This window comes from Heterocephalus glaber, unplaced genomic scaffold, assembly GCF_053883595.1.
Source record: "Heterocephalus glaber isolate CG9 unplaced genomic scaffold, H.glaber_assembly_v1.0 deba00001610, whole genome shotgun sequence".
Classification (NCBI taxonomy): domain Eukaryota; kingdom Metazoa; phylum Chordata; class Mammalia; order Rodentia; family Bathyergidae; genus Heterocephalus; species Heterocephalus glaber.
This window is the reverse complement of record NW_028258381.1, coordinates 10,944,757-10,961,011: the sequence shown is the minus strand read 5'-3', so window position 1 is coordinate 10,961,011 and position 16,255 is coordinate 10,944,757. Positions and strand designations below refer to the sequence as shown.

At 51.6% G+C, this 16,255-nt stretch overlaps 1 protein-coding gene across 5 annotated transcripts in view; it reads right to left on the bottom strand.

The window, feature by feature from the left end:
- The window catches only part of Cobl (cordon-bleu WH2 repeat protein), a 163,182-nt gene extending 153,888 nt beyond the window's left edge, over positions 1 to 9,294 (bottom strand). For 2 of the 5 annotated variants that reach the window (XR_015445412.1, XR_015445413.1), the window contains exon 1: positions 8,757 to 8,945. The gene's annotated coding sequence lies outside the window, so the exon portion shown is untranslated. Of the gene's footprint in view, positions 1 to 8,319; positions 8,569 to 8,756; positions 8,949 to 9,093 lie in introns of those variants that run through there. The other 3 variants (XR_015445416.1, XR_015445414.1, XR_015445415.1) reach the window with 3 other exon arrangements.
- Between the last annotated feature and the right edge of the window lie 6,961 nt (positions 9,295 to 16,255).

Here is a 16,255-nt window from a genome sequence, read left to right as displayed (position 1 = left end):
TCGGTCAATGACTTCTGATGCGCTGGGCCTGTTCTGAGAGACGGACAAACACTTCCTGAGGATGCGGTGTGTGAACGGAGCCCCAGCCTCACAGCTGAGGGTGTGGAACATAGCAACCGGTGTGTGGACACAGTTACACGTGGCCCGGCCGAGGTCCGAGCCCAAACCCAAGCCAGCACTCCGTCTCTGCACATCTGACTGCGAGGCACATGAATGAGGACAGCCCTGCGGTGGGGAGGACACCACCCCAGCCCTCTGGACATGAGGGGCCAGGAGGCAGAGGCGGGCCAGCCTCTTGGACTAGCATCTACACTGCAGCCCATCCACAGCACGTTTCCCAGCAGATCTGCAGGCTTGCTCGCTATTTTATCTGATATCCAAACAGCACTTTTTTTCTCTTTTTTTGTGGTACTGGGGATTGAGCTTGGGACCTTGTGTGGCAGGTGGCAGAACCACCAAGCTAAATCCCCAACCCCAGTGTTTTTTTTTTTTTTCTGTAATAAGGATGAAGTCAAGTTCTTATCCCTGAGCTATATCCCCAGCATTTTATTTCCCATTTTTAATTTTAAAACAGGGTTTTACTAAGTCACTAAGTCACTAAGTTGGCTGGACTTGAAATTGCAATCCTCCTGCCTCAGCCTCCAGAGTCCTGGAACTACTGACATGTGCCATGACACCCAGCTTCAAACAGTACTTTCTGAGGAAATCGTCCCGTATTGTTTATCCCCAAGAGCCTGTAGAGCTGCTGACAGGACAGCTGTGACAAACTACTGACTGTCCAAAAGCTCAGGTGCCTACTTCTTAACACTGATTTTCATGGGCAAAGAGCATCACACAATGATTTTGTGTAGCCCAGGTTTCGGGGAAGACACTGATCCTCCTCCAAAAGCCCCCAGGCCCGACAGGCAGGCGTCTGGCCTGGCCAGCAGCACTGGGAGGTGGGGCCCTGGGTCTGGACACAGGGCAGACTGAAGCGTGATGAGGTGGCCAGGGTCAGGGGCAGAGGTCACCGCCGGCTGGCTCCACAGAGCCCCGCCGCTGCCCACTGCCAGCCAGCAGGGCCACACAAGCCGGGACGGACCCCAAGTCCTCTGACAGAAGGAGGGACACAGGCAAACTCTCACAAAAGTCACCTTCTTTGAAATCATCTATCACCGGGCGGGCACGGTGGCCCACACCTGTGATCCCAGCACTGGGGGAGACTGAGGCAGGAGGATGGGCAACACAGTGAGACCCTGTCCCAAAATGTAAAATGAAAAACAGGGCTTGGGATGTAGCTCAGTGAAAAGGCCCTGGGTTCAATTTCCAGTACTACAAAAAATATTAAATACAGCTTTCGCATGTTTAAAACAAGTGACAACACATCTGCATGCCAACTAACAGGTAGCATTTTAACAACACTGCCCCATCTCAGCAAAAGGGTTTTATAAACTACTGCAGGGTGCCCCCTCCCTGTGGGGGCTCAGCATTAAACCCAGCTGTTAGAACTCAGAAAATGCAAAGTCAACAACAAGAAAACATTTCAAATGTATCATTTTCCTAGGGGGTCACTATGCAGACACCTCGACTAGGACCAACATTAAGATAAAGGGCCACGCCAGGCATGGCAGCACTTACCTGTAATCCCAGAGGAGGCTGAGGCAGGAAGATCACAAGTTAAAGGCCAGCCGGGGCAACCGAGCAACTTAGCCAGACATTGTCTTAAAAATAAATAAACTTTCGATCCCCGGTACCAAAAAATAAAAAATAAAAATAAATAAACAAACATAAATAAATAAAAATGCCCGAGGATGTAGCTCAGTGCAGAGACCCAGTACTGCAAAAACAGAGTCGAGGAACCATGGACTGAAATCTCTGAAACTGTGAGCCAAAATAAGCCTTTTGTCCTCTGAATTTGACTCTTCTGAGTGTTCTGTCTGATCCAACCCAGACCATGGAGCCCAGGGTCCCAAGCAGCCCCGGGCACATCGAGGCAGCGCCAGCCCCAGAGCTCTGCTGTGCCCTGCCCGGCAGCCCCTGCCAAAGGACAGAAGTGCTCAAGGCCCAGCTGTGGAGCAGACCTGGTGCCTGGGCCTGGCTGCAGGGAAGGGCTGTTAACAGGCCCTCAGCGCCACACTCAGCTCCGGGAATTTCCACACAACAGGCCACTGTGTGCATCTGGGCTCCCAGAACGCCCACTTCCGGGCGCAGAGCGCTCTGTGCCTTCATTCAGCGCAGCAGTACCCAGCATAGGGGGCTTTGCCGTGCTTCTCTGCGCCGGAGCCAGGAGCGGGGCGGCGCCTCTGGCTGGCGTTGGGGAGCCTGGGCGTCACGCCTCCTGTCCCGTGAGTGCAGAGACGCTTAGCTGTGCTCAGCAAGGCTGAGATGGTTGGTTCGTGACCACCACACACCGTGGAAGTGGAATTCCTTCAACAAAGCAGAGTCCAGCAGAAGAGCGTCGGGCGGGGCGTCCTGAAAACACTGCAGCGTGCACTGAGGAGGAGCACACAGGCGCCGCAGGAGCGGGAGGCGCAGCGGCCTGGGAGCAAGCTGCTTCCTTAACAAGGCTGCTGAGAAACTCCAGGGGCCCAGAATCACAGGCTGGGCCAGGCGCGGCCCAGGGGCTTGGGACGCCAGCTGGGGCCTCTCCTCAGGGAGTACTGGAGACGCGCAGGAGGGTCTAACCTGCAACACCAGGCACAGCGCTCGGCCTGCCCGCCTCAGAGGGCCCGTGAGGAGCCGCCTCCAGGGCCTGCCGTCCCACTAGGCCAGGCCATCCCTGCCACCAGGAAACACCAGGGCCCCGAAGGACTCAGACTCAGCATGAGGCAAGTCCTTGTGAAGAATGTCTTCGCTTTAACTTCCTAGAAAACTTACGATAAAAAATCCTCACTCCAGAAGAAGAAAATATCATGTGAAGTGAAAATAGTTTGACAGATAATAAGGAAATATTCGCAACTGAAATACTGCCTCAGCTGAGGTCAGCCCGGTATCCACGCGCGTCTGCTTTACTTCCCCGGATGCGGGGCAATCTCCCCAACTCCGCTCAGAGCGCTGCCGCTGCCTCTGATCGCTTCATCCCACGGAGGCCAGGCGGACGCGTCCGAGAAGGGGCACGTGACAGCACTGCCGGGCCTCTGCCTGAGAAAACCCCCGGCTTCAGGCCTCAGTGAACACCTCTTAAATCAAGTAGGTGAGGTGGCAAGAGCCAGAGCCTGCGGGGCACTGCTAGCCACCGTGACGGGCAAGGGACCTGGGCGCCGCGCAGGAGGGCCAGAGGCTCAGGGCCCCTGAGGACCAGGGCTGTCTGGTCCTCCCTGGCGACAAGAGGGGTGGGCAGGCGAGATGGAGCGGGGCTTGGCAAGGCCTCTCCGGACAGGCATCTGTCTGGATTCTGGCCGCAGCCAACCAGTCTCTTTCCAACTTCATGGTGTGTGCACTGACTGTTGGTGGGTTTGCTCTTAATTAGTAGGGTTGTAGCAGAAAAGAACACAGAGCTCCATTTAGAGATTACAAAGTTACCCACCTGAACACAGGCGTACAGTGCTGCTGAGTTACCACACCTGCCCAAGACTACTTTTCAACACACTCCCAAATCGTTCGGTCCGGAAAATCACTGCCAGAATTGGTCTGGGAACCTACTGTCTTGCCAAGCAGTGGAAGTGAGTACACACATGCACACACGGCTGGCTGTCAACCAAGCTCATCCACCGTAGCTTTGATTAAGCAATCCACTGCTGAGCCCCGCTCAGATCGGCCGTCACTGCCGAGCTGCTGGCTGGCATCTCTCTCCTCCAGTTCTCCCGCCCGAAGGCCGCACCGAGCCATGGAGCTGTGGCCATGAGGGGCTCTGCAGACACCAGGGCTCATCTGAGACCAGATCCTTGTGCAGGGAGGGGGGGGGCGGGCTTTCCCAGGAGCAGCTCCCCGGCCTGGAGCTATGGATACTCTTCCGTGTGCACGGTGCACTAGGAGCAGGCAGTGTGGGGACGGTGTGGACAGCAGTCGCCCAGAAAGCAATATGTGTCAGCATGTGGTGTGCAACAGTCAGACAGGCCCGGCAGCCCCATCACTGGGGTCTCCTCTGGATGTCACTCTGGCCCCGAGGTGCAGGGGGGGGCACCTGCTCTGAAGACTGGCACTGTGCTGGGCACAGGGCAGGGTGAAGAGGCCACACTCTCCATGCTCAGGACTGGCACAGAGAGTGCAAAGGCCCTGGGTTCAATCTCCAGTAAAATAAAAAAAACCCTTTGTTTGGTGGAGGCGGGAAGTGGATCCACAGAGAATGTGTGAGGAACCATTTGTAGCCTGGGAATCTCCTGATCTGCTGCCCAAGTAAAACAGATTCTGACGGTGATTTTATAGGCTTTCTCCTTGTTGTTTTAGTAGCAAGGTTTCTGGCTGGAAAATTTCCTCTACTTGGCCTTGGCCTGGGAAGACAGGCCCTGGCCCAGCAGCAGTCGTTGGGGAACCTCTCCACTGCAGATCCCTGCAGGGGGCCTCGGGAGCACATGGAAATGCTCAAGACAGGTGCAGGTGGCATGCTCTGGTCTAGGACAGTGAGCGTCAGGCCTTGCAAGTAGCTGCCATCATTAGCTTTGTACAAAGGAACTGAGCTGGGTATAGAGGCTCACACCTGTACTCCCAGCACTCTGGGAGGCTGAGGCAGGAGGATTGCAATTTAGCGAGACTCTGATTCCAAATAAAAAAATAAGCAAGGGCTGGGGATATAAGTGTAGCTCAGTGCAAAATTCCTGGATTCAATCCCCAAGACTATAGGAAAAACAAAAAACGTAAAACAAACAAACAAAAAATCCTGAAACCACAGACAGCATACATAAGAATAATTTAATTCAATTCCAGGAAGAGTCAAGTGAAAAATAAGTATGGGACATGAAGGGAAATTAGTACAAGACCATGCTACCCACAGACTGGGTGCTCGACAGCACAGAGAATTCCGGAGACCACGGCTGAAGTGGGACAGAAAAGGCACAAAGTGGGAACGGGTGAGAACGGAGATCTCTTGTCCACTGAAATAAATGACACTCGTAAACAGGCAAAAAGACACGATATTAATAAAGCTATCTATGCTAATAATATAAGGCAATGCTATGTGTTTTAAGTAAAGAAGAAGTACAAAGATGAGGCAGAGTAAGAGCTTTCGGTGGGGCCTGAACCATCAAATCACCAGTCACTGAAATAATCACTGAGATTAATGGGCTCACAAGATCTCAGGGGCTGCAGAGAAACGGACAGGGAAGCATGAGAGAGCAGGGAACAGCACATAGTAAATACACCAGCTCTCCCTTCAGTGCTTTGACTTCGCTCAAGGCTAAACAGGAAGCAAATGTACTCATCCTTGAACTGAACACTACCTTCATCTCAAGTATCTCTGCTCCCTTTTTATAAAACTTTCAATCAACCACAAAATCAAATGTAATCATAAATTTCCTAACAAAAGGCCTGGAAACATAAACTAGATATACGGTGATGGATATAGCCTATAATCATGGTTTTCTTAATGAAAGAAGCGCATTTTGACCACACACAGTTGTGACTGCATTTCGCAGGTCCAGATTAAAGAGGCCACAGGATTGAGACTGTGGTGTATGGGTTCCCCGTCCAGGGTCACAGTGCCACCCAATAAGATCTGCTCTGCCTGACATGAGACAAGGTCTTGAGGCAGAAAAACACAGGAAGGCTTGCAGACTGGAGTCTCACAGCCAGGAACGACCCAAGGTTTTACAAATATCTCTACACAGCACTGTAATCGAACCTGATCCAGCTGAGAGATCACGAAATGTTCCACAATTATTTGATATTGTGACTGAGAAATGTTCAGCTCCTCTTACTAATAAAAATTTACTGCAGAAGAATAAAATTCCAAGGCATACTCTCCACTGTATATTGAGAAATTCATTGTCCCTAACTTGGACATTGTTAAATGAACGGCCAACACAGGGATTGGCGGAGAAGTAACATCTTTTAAATAAGCATTGCCGAGCTGAGCGTGGTAGCGCATGCCTTAGGGGAGACTGGGGCAGGAGGACTGCAAATCTGAGTCCCACCTAAAGGACTTAGCAAAACCCAGTTATGAAATTAAAAAAGAAAAATTTTAAAGGGCTGGGATGTAGTTCAGTGCAAAGTCACAAGTTCAATCCCACATACCACACACAAAAAAGCTCATATTAGTGGTAAAAGTGTAACGTAACATAAATATTATACAGGCTCTCTTTTGAAAGGATGTAAACACATTCTCTGACGACAGGTGTGTGCTGTCATTTCCGTATGTCGCCTGCTCAGAGGGTGTGGCGTGCAGTGTGAACTGCCACGGCCTGGGACTGTCACAAAAAGCAGGCGCTCTTCCTTGAGGTCCTGTTGGCTGTTGACCGAAGTGAAGTAGCTCAAGTTGCCCACTTTGATTATTGTTTGCAATCACTCTGTGTGCTTCTAACTTGGTCAAACAGAAATGCACGCAGAGAGGAGCATCAGCTCTACCTGCACGAAGCCAAGGATTTCCAGACGACTCTGGTGCACTGCCTTTGACCAAACCACCCACACTCAGCTATTCTACACAAATCATGTTTCCTCCCTAGAAAATAAATAAAGAATAGCCATTCTGCAGGATCCCTGCCTTTCTATTTCCCACTGAAAATGCAATGTCAAAATAATCACTCTGATTCCTGAACAACCGACTGTGGAGATGGATCCTATGACGCTCAACAGCTAAACCAGCAATGAACAGATAATGGAGGACGTGAGTGTATTTTAGACTTCTCCAAAAACCGGTTTACCTTTATTTGTATTCTAGAATAGTCTGTTAATTATTACATTTAAAACTATTCAAAACTGAGCTCTAAAGTTCCCTAACAACACACCAAGTCTACTTGTGAGTTTCTGCACACAGCCTCCTTCCTAAAAGGACACTTTCCCCACATAGTTGTTAGTCATTAAGTCACTGTTTAACAAAGAAGTTACTAATAAAAACTGTCAGTTTCAACTTTTCAATCCAAGGAAAATGGGTATCTGTGCTCCTAACAAAGATAACTGATAACTATTTGTTAATAATCTAGTCAGAACTATAATCAGTAAATGTATATTCCCCAACCTATCTGTCCCTTCAGTAATCTTTAAGAAAGTCCTCTTTTTTATTTCTTCTTTTGAGATAGTCTCACTAAGTCACTAAGTTATTCAAGGCGGCAATCCTCCTGACTCAGCCTCCTAGAGTACTGAGATTACAAGCATGCACCACCATGCAGGCTAATAAGGGCTTTTTGAATAATACTCAACCTCCCAGGTGTTCACCATTTCCATGCTGGCCTGTGTATGCAACACAAGAATGACTCCTGGTTTCAGACAAGAGCAACAATAACACGGTCATCACATTAGTTGCTTTTCGTATGGCCAAAGGACAGTTTAGAGAGAGTTTGATTTTACCACCGATCTCCAGGGCACCAGACAGAAAACAAATTTCCCTCAGGAACATTGCAAACACTGCTTTATTTTCAAGGCACAGAGAAGAGAGAGTAATTTCAGTGACAAACCAACAAAATTGCTCCCCCAGTAATGTCCCAGACATGTCAGGATCCTTCTGCCCCTAATGCTGGGCAAGCGATACACTTAAACAATGTAAAATACTCAAAACTTGACACCGTCACTTTCCTCAGACTTTGACACAGATGATACCCATGATCAAACTCAAGATTCTTTTCTGAAAAATATAAGCACTTTGATCTTTTTTCTTGGTCCTCCTTCATTCAAAATATTCACAAATGATCAAATCACTGTGAGTAGCAGAAGTTAAGAAAGGTGCGCCTGGATTTCTAGGACAGAGACAAGCAAGTCAGGTGCTGTAGAAACGTGTGAAGGAAGAGCTGGAGGCTGGCCAGTACCGCGTCCGGTCCCTGCTCAGCCCTGGGCCTGCGGGGACGCTCAGGGTTGCTCCTGGCTTCCCCTTCTGGGGACACAGCGTGGTTTCACTTCCATAGTCAGACTCCTGCACGGGTTTGGACACTGGTGGGACAGTTCTGCTGCCCCTTAAATGCTCTCTTCTCCACATTTATGTATAAGGTGACAGTGACAAAATAACCCAGGTAGGCGCATCCAGTCGCCTAGGACAGCCGCAGATGGCCAAGCGATTCTACTTCCCATTCCCCGTTGTTTTAGGATGCCGGTTACCCTGGAAGGATTTCCCACATTTATCTACTTTGGTGGTGGTGGTGGTGGGGGGTGTTATTTGTTCAAAAACAATTACATAACCACAACTAAGTGTACTGCAAAAAAAATCTTTTTTTAGAACAACACTTCTCACTGAGCTTCAAGATTATCCGAAGCACTGACCTTTCTGCTGAGTGTAAGGTGGGTCCTTTTGTGCACGTGGGGGCAGAGGCCCAGAGGACGGGGTGCAACAGCCGAGGGAGCTGCTGTCTCCACCCGACCCGTGGGCAGGGCGCTCGGGAGCGCAGGACTCGGCCCCTCACGCGAGCTCGGGTGGGCACAGCCCGGTGCTCCCAGGGGAGGCCGCTCTGCGCCCGGCTGGGTGCGGATGGCAGGGAGGAAGGACCCTGCGGGGTGAGTACGAGTGGAACGCAAGGCACGGGCCCGCGCCCGACCTCAGGCGCCCGACCTCAGGACTGCACCCGGCCACCGCCCAAGCCAGACCCGGAGGAGCCCGGGGGCGGAAGGACGCTGCCCTCAGCTCCAGAGCCGCCAGTCACGGGGCCCCGCAAGCAGGACGCGACAGCGCGGCTACAGCGCGGCCCGCCTTCCCCGCTTACCCGCTCGGCGGCCTGGCGGCCAGGGCTTGCGGTGCCTCCATGCTGGCCTGGCCAGGTCCGGGCTCAGGCCGGCCCCGCTGCGCTCACCCGCGCTCTGCGCTGACCCATCCTCCGCCAGAGACCAGCGGAGGACGGCGGAGGCGACAGCGGCGGGCGGGGCTCGAGCAAGGTGCGCGGGCGGGGTGGGCGGAGCCTGGCCACGCCCCGATCCCAGCCGGACCGGCCCCGCCAGCCGCCCGCCCGCGGGCCTCACTCCCGGTCCCGCCCCGGCTCCCAGATGTCCCCGCCCCTTGCCGCCCCCCCCCCCGCCGCCCTGCCCCGGTGACACCCAACCTACCTGGTGCTGACCCCCGAGGGGGCGCGCTCCTCCTCCACAGCTCGAGGGTGAGCACCCACTGCCAGGGCCAGCGGCCTGGGTCTGGGGCGGAGGAGCTGGGGTCGCGAACACCTGGCCTGGTCCCCTTCGACTGGGGACCCCGAGCTGGGGACCTGGCCCTGGGACCCAAGGGCGTCTGTGCGTGAGGTCCGGTTCCGGCCCGAGCCGTCTGGTGGGCGGAGACGGCGGGAGGGGACGTGGCGTCCTGGGGCTCAGGCGAGGCAGCCCCTGCCCCCTCCCCTCAGGGGCCACAGCGAAGAAGTGTTGGCGTCATTCTGGCTGTGAAACGCGGCAGTTTCACGTGCTTCCAAGGCGAGACCAGGTCAGTTAGGCTGGAGATCCGGCCTGCGGGGTGCAATCTGCCCCGGGGTGACCGTGGATCCTCTCACAGAGGGTCTCCGAGGCCGCCGGAGCCCGTCTGCCCCTGACCCCAACTTCTCTGTAGGGAAGGGGAGCCCCGTCTGGCAGCACGGCCTGGGGCCACACCCTCCTCCCCCTGCAGGCAGCCTCCCCAGGTCTTCCACGCAAATATGGGTCTTTCCCACCTGGGGGACGGTTCCCCCTGCCTGCCCCGGCCAGATAGCAGCCCCAGGGCGGCATGCTGACCCCTGCACCAAAGCACTGCCCCTCTTTCCAGCCCCTGTGGCTTCCTTCCATTTTTACTGTATTCTGAGCATTTATAATACACATTCCTTTATATCTGTGTATAAGTAAAAGTGTTGCTCATATTCATCCGTTTTTTATGTGAGTAGATAGCTAAGCACGGGTGCACCAAGGACGTGGGATAAATCCGCACAGACCACATTCTGTGTGCAGCTGTTCACGTGTCTGTCACGGGCTCCTCCCCTCAGACGTGACTCACTGGACGCTGGACCTCAGGCTGTCTTATTCCTGGCCTTCAGGGCAGTGGCATGTGCTAGGGCTCCCCAGGATGAGGTTCCTGGGCTCCTGCCAGCCTGGCGGGTATCAGAGCCCCTGCAGGACCCGGCAGGCGAGTCTTGCTCTGCTCATTGCTACAGTAAGGGTGGCCTAGAACCAGAGCTGAGAACAGACCTAGCCGGGCCCAGGCCCAGTGAGGTCCCACTCCAGGGCGGCAGCAGAGGTGTGGAGCAGCCAAGGGGCAGGAGAAGCAGCAGTGGGAGACACAGCAGCCGCTGGCGCAGGGTTTCTGGCAGAGTGCCTTGGGGTTCTTACAGGAAGAGTCAGCCCGAATGTGTGCATGTCATGAGGGGATTTGTGGGCAGGGCTGCAGGGTCAGCGGGAGACAGCCTCACAGTGGCCCTCTGCATGCTGCAGGCCGGACGAGCAGGCAGGGACACGGACCTGGAAGCTGACTGGGGTCACACATGCGAGTATGCGCTGGAAGCCCAAGCACCAGAGTCTGAAGGCTGAAGACTGAGCTGGAGGCCTGGAGGAGCAGCCTCCCTGCCCTGCTCATTCGTCCAGGCCACATCCGGGGCGGGGCTTCCCTCAGTCTGCAGCCTACTTGTCAGTCACTCAGACACCAGACACAGCCTTCTCATCTGAGTTATTCAGTTGATGGTCACAGGTAGGTGAGACGAATGCAATTCTCCTCCATGCTGGGCTGCAAGGTGCCGTCCGGAAGCAGGCACCAGGCCTGGACAACCTCAGCTTCCAGGAAGGCCACTAAGCACCTCAGACCCAGAAGCTCACGAGGGACCAGCGTGCAGAAATGGAGGGGAGGGAAGACCAGGAAGAGCCTTCCCCAGGAATGCAGGGGCAAGGGCCAGGCTTGCCACCAGCTGGGGCGACTTTCAGAGACTCTCCCCTTGGCCTGGAGGCTGGATGTCCATGGGTGGGCACAGAGCAGAGGTGGGGGGCTTGAGATGCTACCGCCCCACGGCCTGCAGCCTCACCTCCCCTCCTGGTGAGGTGCTAGGCCACTCTCCAGCACTCTGCAACCCCACAGGTATCTCCTGATACCTATGCGCTGGCCCTGTGTGATGCAGAGGTGGCCACCTGTCAGGTAACAACCTGACAGATGGACACCGGAGAGGAGAGCAGGAACAGCAGATAGGGTGGAGCTCTTCAACAGTCGAGAAGCAGGACCCGGTAATGGGCCGAAAGACAAAGGCCTGAGGGGGTGAGGTATCAGTAACCAAGGACAGCCTGGCCTTTTGGTCACCGAGTGTGACACCCCCTTCCGTACGACCAGAGGGTGGCTGCTGAATGTACTGGGGACAAGTGGCACAAGCACATTTGAAGCACTCATCCAGGGAAGGGTGTTCCCCACTGAAGCTTCCCACCTGGGCTGACCTCACGCTCACGCCATGATTTGATGCTGCTGGGTGTCGGTTACAGGAAGGTGGGCCAGCACGGCTTGAGCCCAGGAGGTGTGAGCCCTGTTCCTCTCAGCGCAGGACACAGCCCAGCTCTGCCTTGCATCTGCAGGCTCCATGTGTGTCTCTGCACCCCTGGCCCCAGACAGCTCAGGGCTACAGCAGCCTCGGCTCTGACCGGAAGAGTAAGACCTGCCCCTCCTGCTGAGGACTGGGTGCAGCCGCCACAGGGGTGGTTCTGTCTGCTTCTCCTCACCATACCCCTGCTTCCCTCCTCCCCCAGCCTCCCTTCCTCTGGCCAGCACCCCTACGCCTCCACAACTCCGTCGGTGCCCACTGGGTTCCTAAACGGGGAGCTGGGTGCCTAGAGGGGCATCGGAGACACGGAACATGGTGGGGCAGTCTGTGCAGGACATCGCTGCTTGGTGCAGAGTCCCAGACCCCTTGCAACCATGTGGCAGGTCTGACCGCAGTCACAAGCCCAGCACTGGCTACTCTGCACTGACCACGTGTGTTCACTGACCAGGACGTGTGTTTCCTTCGTGAGTGACTGAAGTGCAGAAGCAGTTGCACGTCCAAACGCCTTTCCCCAGCCAGAAGTTTGGGTGCTTCAAGTAATTCCTCATCTCTAAAAACTGTTTCCCTGGGGAAAATGTGAGTCCTCCAGCTAAGGGGTCACTCAGAACATCAGTGAAGCCTGAGGCTGTGGACAGGGGTAGCCAGTGGGGCCCATGGAGTCCCTGAAGGAAAGCCCTGGTGGGCCCCATACCCTGCTCTCTACTCTGTTATTACATTCTCAAATAACATTCTCTTCATAATATCTATCTTAGCTTGTTTTGTGCATCTATAACAGAATGCCCAGTGCTGGGTAATGTCAAGTGATACTAGAACTGACAGAACAGTTTTAGCATGGTCATAGGAAAGAAGATTCATATAAACACAAATATATTTCTACATTATAACAGCATATAGTAGGAAATGAATTAGTAAAACAATATTTTAAAAATAGCATGAAAGTATAAAATATTTAGAGGTAAAATCTACAAAAGCTGTATGAGATCAGAACACTGAAAACTACAAGAGGGCCAGGGATGTAGCTCAGTGGCACTGTGCCTGCCTGAAAACCATAAAATGTATCTCAGAAAAGTTAAGGAAAAAAGAAAGAAAGAAAGAAACTATATTCAAGGCTCAGAAGACTAATATTGTGAAGATGTCAAATTTCCCCTAATTTATCTACAGATTTAATGGAATCACAATAAAAATTCCAGCAGAATTTCTTGTAGAAAGTGACAATTCATATGGAAACTTCATATGGAAACTTCATATAGAAACTTCAAAGGGCCTGGTATAGTCAAGATAGCTTTGAAAACAAAGAATAAAGTTGAAAACCTAATTATTATATTATTTACAGATCTATGATAAAGCATACTTATTAAGACTTTATGGGTAACATACTGCATGCAGGATACCATATTAGCATAAAGCTAGACAAACAGATAAATGTCACAAAACAGGCAATCCAGAAATAAGCTCACATGCATATGCACTACTGATTTTCATGAAAAGGAAAATTCAACAGAGAAACAATATACTTTTCAACAAGTTATTCTGGAACAAGGGTGTACACCAACTAAAAAAGATTGACTTTGACTCTAATTTGAAGAATATAAATCATTTAATTCAAAAAAGCGAATAGAACTAAGATTATAAAGCTCTGAGAAGAAAACACAGAAGAGAGTCTTTGTGACCTTGGGTTAAGTAAAGATTTCCTTGGTATGACCCCAAAACCATAATTCATAAGAGAAAAAGTTATATATCATCTCAGAACACATTAATAAGAAAAAACCTAATTTATACATAGACAAAAAATTTGTGGAGGGGTTTCACAAATGAAGATACATGGATTAAAAGTAAACAATGAAAAGATGCTCAAAATGTCAACCTGCCACTAAAGAAATGCAAATTTAAGACACAGTGAAATGCCACTGTACAACTATTGAAATTAGACTTACTATACTCAGTGTAGCTGATATGAGGGAACCAGAATTTTCATCCCCTTTTGTGATGCTGTGAAATGATGCTAACTTAAGGCAGTTTGGAAGTTACTTAAATGTTAAGCACATACCCACATTTGGCAGCCACTCCACTGCTGGTTACTCACACAAGAGAAATGAAATCATGTCCAACCAAGACTTAGAGACCAGTGTCTTTAAGCAGTCTTATTTGTGACAGTCCCAAACCGGAAACAACCCGAGTGCACAGCAGATAAACGGAAACACTAATTATAGTACATAAACTCAATGGGAGTTTACTTATCAATTGGAAAGAATCAATAATTTATAGTACATGCAACAACACTGAGGAATCTCAAAATAGTTATACCGAGCAAAGGAAGTCAGGCCAAAAAAGAGAGCACATAGCAGATGATTCCATTTATATAAAACTCTAGGAAATGCAAATTGCCCTAAAGTGGCAGAGGAATGAGCGGTTGCCTGGATACAGCAGGTGGAGGAGGAATTGTTGGTGAAGAGCAGAGCAAGGAGCAATTAAGAGGGGCACCAGGCCGGGCTGTCATAACTGCCGCGATGTACCCATGGCTGAATGCTTATTCACATCCGCCAATGCGTGCGCCTGAAATACGTGCAGTTTGCCGCACGTCCCTTAAGACGCTGGTGACGCTGCTTCCACACTCTGTGGACTGAAGCAAACACACGAGCCAAGCGTACTCCAAGCAGCCCGTTTTCAAGCTCAGCGTGCGGGACACGAGCCCACACATCCCCCTGCAGTGGTCATTCTTCCTCCCGCCCTGACCCCATTCCTGTTAGCGCAGGACGGAGGCATTCCGAAAGGCGGGGCCTGCAGAAGCCGCCTTCCCATCCCCTCTGTGTCCCTGCCATGTTCTTGGATGTTCCTGAACAACAATCCCCCAGGAAGGGCTGAACACCAGCTAACTATAAAATGAAGTTTAAACCACTTCTAGAAAGCCCAGCTGTCTATGGAGGAAGGAGAAAGAAGGGCCTGACCACAGTGCAGACAACACACCCTGTGAACTCCGAGTTGTCATTCATCCCTTATCTCAGCTGGCTCCAGGCTCAGGCTTCCTCGATGTCCCATTGATCTCTGCCTGGTATTCGTCATGGCATTCCCATCCTGCTGTTTACCGAGAGCAGGAAGAGCCGCAGCACTGGCCCTGGCTCCGGCCTCTTCAGACAGAAGGCAGGCACCTGACCCTTGGGCTTCACATGACAACGCTGTGTGAGAGAAGAGGCACCTTCAGGGAGTGCGGTTGAGAGGACTGAACCCAGGGCCTTTGCACTGAGCTACATCTGCAGCCTTTCTTTTATTTTTTATTTTGAGACAGGGTCTCACCAAGTTACTAAATTGCCCAGGCTGGACTAAACATTTCAATCCTTCTGCCTCAGCTTCCCAGAGCTAGGATTGTGGGTGTGTGCAACCACAGCTGGTTGGAGGAGCATTCTCTCGGTGTTAGTTAGATACTGGGAATTTGTGCGAGCTTCCAAATCCAATGTCTGAATTTAAAGGAAAGATGAGAACCAGCTCCGTACATCTCTAGTGATATGTGCAGGACCATCTCCATCTGGGGGGTTCAGACTGGTGACGCCCAGACCAGCATTCTTGTGCCTGTTTCCAGGGCTCCATCTCCAGGCTGGCTGCCTCAGCGATCCTGTCCTGTGCTGGGAGGGCCCTGCTCCATCTCAGGAGGAGGTGGACCTTCCCAGCAGAAGGTGAGGCCCACATCCATGCAAATGAAAGCCCCCGCCGCCCATGGGCCAGGCTGCCGAGGCCTCTCTGGGGACACCTGCCAGCTGCTGTCCCCAGACCCTTTGTGCCCGTGTCCTGGATCCTTAGCTCCCTCCCTCTTCCTCGTCCTTCACGGGTCTGCTGGTCATCCCACTAAGGGATGCCCGGGCAGCAGTGAACACTATTTCCGGTGTGTCATTGCGGGTGTTTCTGGAAGAGACTGGCATTTCATATTAGTTGGGCTGTGTGCCCAGGAGTGGAAGTTTCCAGAGCAGGAAACCCATCATGGGAGCCGACCATGAAATAAAAATAAACCTCTGGATGAAATTGTTCGGGCCGCCCTCCCTCTGAGGTCTAACTCTCTTCATTCAACCTTGAGTTCCATCTGTGTCTAGGTGTTTTTGTTTGTTTTGCTTTTGGTACTGGGGATTGAACACAGGGCCTTTGTATTGAGCTACATACCGAGCTCCTTTTTTATTTTTTATTTTTATTTCGAGACAGGGCCTCACTAAATCACTAAGTTGCACAGTCTGGGCTGGAACTTTTGATCCTCCTGCCTCAGCCTTCCAGATGACAGGTGTGCACTGCTACACCTGGCTATGTCTAAGTTTATCCTAAGACTGAAGTTATAATCTAGAATGATGGCAATGAATCAGAAATGTTTGGATTAGAAGCTGCTAGAAAGCAAGCAATATCAAATATGAAAAGCTGACAGAGGGGAAGTGAAAAGAGTCTATTGTAAAGCCATCAATTCTAAATCATTCCTGCAAGCTAATGATAAAGCGCATGTTACAAATATCTGCTTAATAAGCTTGTTAATACATGGAGAGCAAAGACTGCTCTATTTAACACTGCTCCCTCATACAACAATGAGTTGCCCAATTTTCTCTCACATGCAAGACTCATGAACATTTCTCATAGTCCTTTTCTTTTACACTGCAAATGATTTAACATTCTATTAAATATTAATCTATAATTATACCTGTGCTTGTATCTCAGCCATGAAACACCTTTGAACAAGCAGCCTTTTCCAGAGAGCTACATTAAGACACAGGGGCGTG